The following is a 10,486-nucleotide window of genomic DNA, read 5'->3' on the forward strand; positions in this document are numbered from 1 at the left end:
ATATTGGAGGCTGCAGTCCTTGACCCTCTGCAGCAAGTGCTTCAGGTCCTCCTCAGTTTCAGCAAGCAGGGTTGTGTCATCTGCATATTGCAGATGGGGTCATTATGAGTTGGAATTGACTAGATGAAAGTGATTGAGTGAATAATGCAAGGAAGTGTAACCAGAGTGCTTTCTTAGAGGCAAGTCTGGTGAAACTTAGTTTCACTTTGGTCAGATTATCAGGAGGAATTTAGAGAGAGACATCATGCTGGGAAATGTAGAAGGTTGATAAAAGAGAAGAAGACCTTCAACGAGATGGACTGACACAGTCACTGCCACAATGACCTTGAGCTTGGTAGAGGGCATGAGGATGGTGCAGGATAGGGCAAGGTTCAGATAGTTGTTCACGTGGTCACTATGCGTAATGGTCTACCTGATAACATATAACAACAACATTGTGATAATTACAGATTTAGTAATATTTACCTTTGTTATACGTAACTCTTATGTACTTTGCTATCTTCCTTTTGAAATTGAAATTAATGATATTGTGCATATCAACTTTTCCTTTAACTTAATTTAAGAATAATGATTTTGAAATAATTTTGTAACTCATCACCTTGTTGTTGTTAGACCCACAGCGACCCCTTGTACAATGGCTCCGAACCTATCCTATCCTGAGCCAATCTCACTGACTCTGACACACCTGCCCTTATGACCCCAGTCACTGTGTCAGGCCATCTCATTCAGGGTCTTCCTCTCCTGCATTGTCTCTCCATCCTTTCAAGGATGATGTCCATCTCTAAGCACTGGGCCCTCCGGGCAATATGCCCAAAGTAGGTGAGACTTCAAAATCTTTTCCTCCAGAGAGCAATATGGTTTCATCTTCAGGACAGACCTGTTCATTCTTTTGACAGACCATAGTATGGTCAATACTCTTCTCTAGCACTACAACTCAAAGACATCAATTCTCCTTCTGTCATCCTTATTCATTGCCCAACTCTCTGATGTATAGCAAGTACTTGTAAATACCATAGCCTGAATCAGGTGCACCTTAGTTTCTAGGCTGACATTTTTGCACTTCAGCACTCTGGAGAAGTCCCTGACAGCACTTTTTCCTAATCCAATTCTTCTTCTGTTTTCTTAGCTGCTGGCTCTTAATTTAATTTTTGTTCTTTATAGGGTTATGTTAAATTACTTGGGTCCTTATTCTATAAACTCATATCAATGGCAATTTTGATACCTCCCTCTTAAAATTAAACATCATTTATTTTATTGACTAATTACTTTGCTTAGTTCATCCAACAAGATGCTAGATTAAGTTGATGAAATTGAATATCATAGTATTTTATGACTCTTAATTCTAATTTTTCTTTAATTTTTACATAAAGTCTTAAAGCCCTGGGGGTATAGTGAATTACATATTGGACTGCTAACTGAAAGTTGATGGAACAAGTCCACCAGCCACTCAGTAGAAAAAAGATGAATCTGTTTCCTCCTATAAATATTTACAGTGTTGGAAGGGTCACTTTGGGTCAGAATAGACTTGATGGATGACAGTGATTATTTTTATACTTACAGTTATTATACAAGAGGCCATCAATTTCATTTCTGGACTCTCTACCAAACCACTTTATTTAAAGCAGTCCTTTAGATCTCAGAATGTGTATTTTTTAAGCAACTCTGGCCAGCTTTATTAAAGAAAAATCAGTTCATGATTTATTTTTCACCAGTTTGTCCTGGCTCTGCTAAGCTTCTAATGATATGAGAGTCATCTGGTTTTCAGTGGTAGCCAGTCTTCTACTCTGAAGTGTTTTCTGGGTGCTGTGTCTATTCAATATTATTTTCAGCATAAAGATGGGTGCCGGTTTTGGCCAATGTAGCGTGGTGCTCTAATTCTGATTTCCTTTAAGGCCTAGCAATTGTTGGTGAGGATGACCACTTTAACTTTCATGAGTCTGTATCCCAGCTTATAGTTTCCACTTTTTATCATGATTGGCACCAAGAGTAGGTCAACTCCAGCCACTTTTTTCATCTTTGTGGCCACTGTCTTCCTGCCTTAGGTAGAAGACTGCCCTCAACTAAGAACAAGAGCTAAGATGGCTGGGAAGAGAAAAAGAAAAAGGCTAGAATACATTTTTCTGGCAAACAGTCGTATAAATAATGATAGGCCTCTGAGCCAACCCATACTCATAATATTTCAAGTGTGGTCTTACTCTTCAACATCAGGCATCACAGTCCAGTTCCTCTATGAAACCTCACACACAGAAACGAATTTTCTGTCCACTTAATTGCCATTGTCTTTATGGTCTGAATCACTTCTTGGCATTAGCTCACTATACTCCATAAGTGTTTTGTGTTTATCTTTCTTGCCATAGACTTAGCCCGAGTTCATAAACTCAAATGATCACAAAGGAACAAGCAGCTCACATGAATGTTTGAAAGTTGACCAAGTAGGTCATATAATAGGCAGTGGTGGGGACTGGTGGGTAACAGAATCTCATGGCCTCTTAAAAGGGGCACAGATGCTCTTTAATCAACACCAGCAGATGTCAGCTGCTTGGGAAGTGGGACCTCATGTTACTGCATCTTCTGATTTTTTATAAGTTGAGCAAATGAACCCTGATATTTATGGGAAATCTCCCATTCTGAAAAAAGCTGGATTATTGGTGTGTCCTGGCAGAAAATACACATTTAAATGGGGTACTTGGTAAATAAAGGGATTATAGAAAGGAAGTGGGCAAGGTTTCTCTCACTCATCAAAGAATGAGGGTTAATAACAGCAGACAGCATTACCATTCCTCAGGCTGGTGGTGGTTACAGGGGAAGTTAGTGTGCTGCCTGATAGGAGCACGGTCTTCGGTGGAGGGAGCTGTTTAGTGGGGAAGGAGGGGAAGTACAGTGAATTACTGACTGTGATTCTTGTTATTATCTTGTAACTGTCATTGTTATGAATTAAATAGTGTGCCCCCAAATATATATCACCTTGACTAGGCTTTGATTTTCAGTATTATATAGTTATTCTTCATTTGAAATCAGATGCAGCTATTGTGTGTGTGTTCTAAATCCTAACTTCCATGTAGTTACCGAGGCAAGGTTAGTTATGTTAGTTATGGCAGTTATGTTAATGAGGCAGGTTTGGAGGCAGTTATGTTAATGAGGCAGGACCTTACCTACAGGATTGGATTGTATCTTGAGTCAATCATTTTTTGAGATATAAAAGAGATTAAACAAGTGAGTAGAGATCAAAAGAGCCTCTGAATTACCAAAATAGAAGAGCTGGGAGTGAAGTGCATTGTTAGCTACAAGATTCCTTCACTGTGAGCCATTTAGGTGCAGAGATTATTTATACCAAGACACAGAGGGTAGGTTTAGGGCTGTTGTACATAGGGTTGCTGTGAGTCACAGGCGACTTGAAGGCTTATAACAACAACAACCACAAGAAGACACATAGGTAGTTTCAAGAAATATTATTAAGCCCACAGGTTTGAAAAGAGAGAAGATCTTACCCCCCAGAGCTGACAGACAGAAGAACCTTCCTATTGATCTGGTGCCCTTATTAGGACTTCTAGCTTCCTAAACTGTGTGTAAGAGCATAAATTTCTGTTTATTAAAACCATTCATTTAGAAATTTTTATTACAGCAGCAGTAATATGACTTCTATGGGTGCGACCATGCAGAGGAGGAGCTTGTGTTCCGCCCAGGGGATTGGATCACTGGCTAGTAAAGTAAATATGCAGAACGCTTGTGGGAATGGGTTCATACAAGAAAAAGAAATGGAATGTCATTGAAGGAATTTATCAGTTTTGCTGTCTTGCAAGGCTTAAAAGAGACAAAATTCCAGAGCAGAGGAGGAACCTCATGGCCACCAAGAAATAGGAGTCAGGAATGCCGGATACTATTTAGACTCAAGAGCCCTGTACTGAGAAGTTCCTTGACTGAAGAGATACAGAAGGAAAGCTTTAACACTGGAGATGGTGCAAGACAGCAATAAGTATAGAGACGGAGAAATAGCAGCAAAACCAGGATACTAGAAGCACATGGTGCTGTGAGCTTCTGGACTCATAGAGTGAGGACACTGAGTGACTTTAGGCAGGAGGTTTGCTGACAGAGTGGGAGGCCTCCAGGCTCTTAGTGGAACTAGACTTGCTTACCCATGGAGCTAGAGCTGAGCACATTGGGTCAAGGCTTATTATTGGAATGTTTTTCCTCTGAACACTTATGTGTGGAGCTAAAATGAGCTTTGTAGCTCTTGCATGAGCAAGGCCAAGGCTCAGAGAACAACTTAACTGTGGCATGGCAGAGAAGGAGTTGTCCTGATTAAAGAGCAGTATCCTGATTATCACTGAATCCGAATTGTAACCTGTTACTTCTCTAAAGAGGGAGCTCTAGTAGCCTATTGGTAAGAAGAAGCATTGCAATCCCAAAGGCATGTGATTTGAATCCATCAGTTGCTTCATGGATTTACTGCTTCCAACACCTACTGGAGTTATGGGTTGGTTTTGACTCAACAGCACACAATGAAAATAAACCCTATAAACTGAGCATGGACTATGAGTTCTAGATAAACATGGAGATGAATTTTTGAGTCCAGAAGTAAAGTATAGGAGGCCTTGGGAGGAACAGTTAATATCTGAATTGGACTGGTAAAAACTGATGTCTGACCTTCACTTCATAAGAATCCAGAAGTAATAACAATGATGATTCCCTCTCCCACATAGGAATTTAGAGAAAGTCAAAAGATGCCTCAGTCACATCATGTTTACAGGTAGTAAGGATAGATGGGCCTCTACCTCCTTTTCATTTCATTTTTCAATCTCCTGAACGTGCCACTATTGACTGAATCTAAAAGAAAGTTAAGGACAGAAAGGTAATTAGATTTTGTTTTCAAGGTTGGTTTTCCATTTATAGAGCAGGATAAAACATAGAGTGGATCTTGAAGATCAAGTAGAAAATATCAAGCATAGATGACGATTAAATCAGCTTAAATAAAATGTTAACAAATACTAAGGAGGCAAATAAAACATGCTGCATGATGTCAGTTTGGAATTTTTGGCTAATAGTTTTGAAGACATTAACCTATCTTTATAGTCCCATCATTTTACCCTTTTAGTATGTATATGGGACCTCTGGTGGCCTAGCAGTGAAGAGTTGTGATGTCAATCCAAAGGTACACAGTTCAAATCCACCAGCTGCTCAGCAGGGGAATGATGGGTAATCATCCCTTGTTTTATTTACAGCCTCTGAAAACTTTATGGAGGGTTAGTTATGAGTTGGTTCTTGACTCAGCGGCACATAACAAATGTGTGTACATAAATACTTGATAACTGGGCGAATTAAAGCCATTAAAAATGATATTTAACATGCTAGGAAAATTCATTTATCCTCCTCCTCATCTCTTGACTTGTGGCACTAACCCAAATAAGATTAAATAATTGAGAATTCACTCTTTTTTTCCATTTGTCACTATAATTGCCTTTCAGTGCAATGGTAAGAAGTTTTTTGTCTGTCTATGTTGAGATGTAATCCATATTGAAGGCTGTAGTGTTTGGTCTTTTGCAGCAAGAACTTTAAGTATTCCTTACTTTTAGCAAGGAAAGTTGTGTCATCTACATAACACAGATTTTGTTGATGAGTCTTTCTCTCCTCCTGATGCCACATTCTTTATCACAGAGTCCAACTTCTCAAATGATTTGAATAGGCATGGAGAAACGACACAACCATGATGCACACATTTTCTGATTTTAAACTATATAGTGTTAACTTACTGTTTGGGCAACAAAGGATGTGTTGTAAATTTTAACTCTAATAGGTATATTTCTGTTTGGGAATAAGATTTTCTTAGTGAAAACAATGAGACAATTACAAGGAAGGATACATTTTAACCAATCACTTTTGTGATATAAAAGGAATAAATTAAGTGGAGTAAGGAAGTGCAAATGGAGAAAAATTAATGCCACTTGGAGATTACCAAAGATCCGAGGACAGGAAGCTGAAAGAGTCAAGGATTTCCCTTGGGGCAGCAGAGAGAGCATTCCTCCAGATCTAGAGCCTTGAAGTGAGACTTATTATCTCCTAATGAGAAAACAAACTTCTCTTTATCAAAGCTACTCATTTCTGGTTTTTCTGTCGCAGCAACACTAAGAAATTACCATCCAACACACACACTTCCATGTCCACACCTGGAGGATTGAGAGTACCTGGGGCTTCTAAGGAGAGTAATCACCACTGAAATTCCCATCATTTGTGAAAAGTTAGGGTTGCATCTGGTGCTAAGTCATTGGTGATAATCAAAGTCCTAAAGTTCTAGATCTTGTCTATTTCTGCTCTTTCCTTCCTTATTGATGTGCCCTAGGCATGGGCTCAGTCATGAATAGTCAACTTATTCTTTGTTTCTCCAGATCATTTTAAAATGAGTTATCACATAGTATTTCCCCCACCCCTTAACATTATTACCCAGTTTCATCTAAAATGAAGGTGGCTTTTCACATTTATTAAGTTCCTCTTTTGGTTAGAAAGTGGATATGATCCCACTCTCTCACATATTTTCTTCTGCTTTGGTTCATGTTTTAAAAACAGAATTTTTAAATTGAATTGAAAAACTTCTTGCACCAAATAATAGGTGTTCCAAGGAGATATGAGTATTTACAAATGATGTTGCCAGACAGCTATTTACAAATAAAGGCATGTTTCCAAGTGAAAAGGATTAGAAAGCTAGCACTATCATTAAATGGCAAATAGGAAGACTACTTTTACAACATGAAATGTATTACTCAGCCCCCCCCCCTTCTTTTTAAAATAGTGCAGATAATGGCTGTTAGAAGAAGGAAGAAAGCATGTCAAGGGATTTTTAACACCAGAAAGAAAGGAGTACGAATCTATGTTGGTTCAAAATGATGACCTGACAATGTGACCATTTCAATATAATCCAGTAATAAATCTACAGTTTTTCCTTTCACCAATGTACTGTAGGGAATCCCAGCTATCGAGTTCCAGGGTCCCATATTCCACACAGGGAAATGCATTTGCTAGATGAACTGAATTTAGAAAGTCTGGTGAGGCCAGGTTTTACAGGAATTAGATGTTAATCTTCACTACACTTACATGGTCTATGTAAAGTTTCTCATGAGTGCAATTAAGTGTTCTGGAATTTCCATTCTTCTCAGTGTTATCCACAACTTGTTATGCTCTACATAGTTAAACGCTTTTGCATAGTCAATAAAACACGAGTAAACATTTTTCTTCTCTGCTTTCAGCCAAGATCCATCTGACATTAGTTAGCAACGGCATCATCTCTCATTCCACAGACTCTTCTGACTCTAACTTGAATTTCTGGCAGCTCTTCTGTCCTATTCCTGCCATTTAAAAATGATCTTCAGCAAGATACTCCTTGCATGTGATATAAATGATATTGTTTGAGAATTTCCATAATCTGTTTGATCCCCTTTTTTAGGGAATGAGAACAAAAATGGATCTCTTCCAGTTAGTTGGCCAGGTAGCTGTCTTCCAAATGTCTAGGCATTGGCTACTGAGTACAAGTAGGGCTGCATCTGTTTGTTGAAAAATGCTCATTGTTATTTCATCAGTTCCTGGGGTCTTATTATTTTGCCATTGCCTTTAGTGCAGCTTGAATTTCTTCTTTCTTTACCATTGTTTCTTGATCATATGCTACCTCCTGAAATGATTGTCAACCAATTATTTTGAATACAGTGACTTTATGTATACTTCCATCTTCTTTGAAGGGTTCCTGTATCAATCTAGATTTTGGCCAAATAATACTTTTTTGCTCCAGAACACTTAATTGTGCTCACACAAAACCTATACACAAACCAAGAAGTAGTTGTCTAAACAGAACAAGGAAACACTGCATGGTTTAATATCAGGAAAGGTGTGCATCAGGCTTATATCTTTTCTCCATGCCTATACTCTTGGCACAAGAAGTCAGGAAATCAAAAGAAGGATTGAATCAGGAACATCTGCTGTCAGGGACCTCTCTAGAGTACTTACTGAAGAGCAATGATGTCAGTCTGAATGCTAAGGTGCACCTGAAACTGGCCATCATCTTCGCGATTATTTGCTATGCATTCTGAGAGATGGACAATAACTAAGGATTATAGAAGAAGGATTGATGTCTTTGAGTTGTGGTGAAGAGTTTTAAATATACCACGAACTTTCAGAAGAACAAACAGGTCTGTCCCGGAAGGGGTGAAACCAAGCTGCTCTTTGGAGACAAGGATTTTGAAGCTCCATCTCACATACTTTGGGTACATGGCCAAGAGGGATTGGTTCCTGAAGAAGGACATCATGCTTGGAAGGGTGGAGGGACAGCAGAGACGAGGAAGACCTAGGATGAGATGGATTGACACAGAGACTGAAGAAATGGGATTAAGTCTACTGGAGTCAATGAGATTGGCTCAGAATACGGCAGGGTTCAGAGCGAATGTCCATAGGGTTGCTATGAGGTGTCTCTGCACCTAACGACAACACTTCTATCTGTATGAAGAGCAAATAATTCGAGAAGCTGGACTCTGTGAAGAAGACTGTGGGATTAGTATTGCAGGGTGGCTCATCACCAATCTTCATCATGCAGATGATACAGCCTTGCTTGTAGAAAGTGAGGAGAACTTGAAGAACTTCCTTCAGAAGATCAAAGACTACAGCCTTCAATGTGTATTATGCCCCCAATATCAAGAAAATAAAAATAGTCACAATAAGACCAAAAGGTAACATTATGATAAGTGGAGAAAATAAAGCTATCAAAGATTTCACTTTTCATGGATGCACAATCAACACTCATGAGAAGAGCAGCCAGGACATAAAAAAGAATTCAGATGGGTCACACTGGGAAAATGTGCTCTAAGGACCTCGCCGAAGTTCTAAGGAGCAAGGATATATGTAAAAACTAAAGTTTGCCTGATCCATGGCATTTCTTTTTTTTTTAAATTTATTATTAATTTCAATGAAAATTTACAGACTTTGGATTTCCATTTATTCATTGCTGCACTTCTCTCCCCTCCCAACCCTCCCCCCCAGTACACTAACCTCTCGGAAAAGTAAAATACAAATTCTTTCATTGTTCTACAATCCCTCCCCCCAGGTCCACTCCACTAGAAAGCCTTCGCTCTGGACTCCTGTCATGACAAAAATCCTTAATAATTTTCCCTCTTAAGCAGTTTTCTCCCTCATGTGTTTCAGTGCAGTATACATTATTGAACCCATCCTTCTCAGTCTCCTCCCAGTGCCGAGGTCAGTCCTGCTTTACAACAGTGGCATCTTGCAGTATTTGTCCTTTTGTGACTGAGATACTTCATCCAGCATAATGTCCTTCAGGGTCACTGATTTTGAATAATACTGTATGAGTTCCTTGTTTTTCAATGCAGTGTAGTATTCCATTGTGTGAATATACCACAGCTTCTCTATCCATTCATTTGTAATGGGCACTTAGGTTGTTTCCAACTCTTTGCTATTGTGAACAAAGCTGCAATAAACATGAGTGTGCATATATCTGCTTGGGTGGAAGTTACGGCTTCTTTGGGGTATATTCTCAGTAGCGGAATTCCTGGGTCAAATGGTATTTCTACTTGCAATTTTTTGAGAAAGCGCCACACCGCCTTCCACAGTGGCTGCACCATTTTACACCCCCACCGGCAATGAATAAGGTTTCCAGTCTCTCCATGACCTCACCAGCATTTGTTGCTTGCTGTTCTGTTAAATTTTGCTATTCTGACTGGGTTGAGATGGTATCTCATAGTTGTTTTGACTTGCATCTCTCTTAGAGGTAGGGATTTTGAACATTTCTTCATGTGCTTGTTAGTCATCTGAATGTCTTCTTTGGTGAAGTGTCTGTTCATATCCTGTGCCCATTTTTCTATTGGATTATTTACTTTTACCTTGTTGTGGTGAATCCATGGCATTTCTATTGCTTCTTATGCATCTGAAAGTTGGATAGTGAGTAAGATAAAATCGATTCCTTTGAACTGTAGTGTTGGAGAAGAGTCCTGGATATCCATTGGACTAATGAAATAAGTCAGTGTGTCTTGGAGGAAGTGCAACCTGGTGCCCCCTAGAGGTAAAGATGGTGAAATTTTTTCTCATGGTGTCAGGAGGTGATGGTCCTTGGAAAAAGACATCATGCTGGGCAAAGTGGAGGGTCAGAGAAAAAATGAAATACCTCAGTGAAATGGATTGACACAGTGACTTGTAACAATGGCTTGAGTATGCCAGAGATTGTAAGGATGGCACAGAATAGGGTAAAATGCCAATCTGCTGTGCTTACAAGTCATAGATGAATAGACAGCACTTAACAACAAAAATCTCACATATCTTTCCCCTCTCCTCCCCTCATTGTTGTTGAGTCAGAATTGACTCATGGCTGATCCTCTGGTAGGTTTTCAGAGCATATAAATCTCAAGAAAGGAGACTGTCTATCTCTATTGCATGGTGTTACTGGTAGATTTCAGTCTGGAGACCAAGGTGCACCTGATACAGATCATGGTCTTTGCAATCA

General features: G+C 39.3%; 1 pseudogene; it reads right to left on the minus strand.

The window, feature by feature from the left end:
* LOC102877282 overlaps positions 1-10,486 on the minus strand; it is a 66,289-nt pseudogene that overhangs the window by 8,299 nt on the left and 47,504 nt on the right.

The sequence above is a fragment of the Elephantulus edwardii genome, unplaced genomic scaffold (genome assembly GCF_000299155.1).
Source record: "Elephantulus edwardii isolate Elephantulus edwardi_28Jun2011 unplaced genomic scaffold, EleEdw1.0 scaffold00106, whole genome shotgun sequence".
In the NCBI taxonomy this organism is placed as follows: domain Eukaryota; kingdom Metazoa; phylum Chordata; class Mammalia; order Macroscelidea; family Macroscelididae; genus Elephantulus; species Elephantulus edwardii.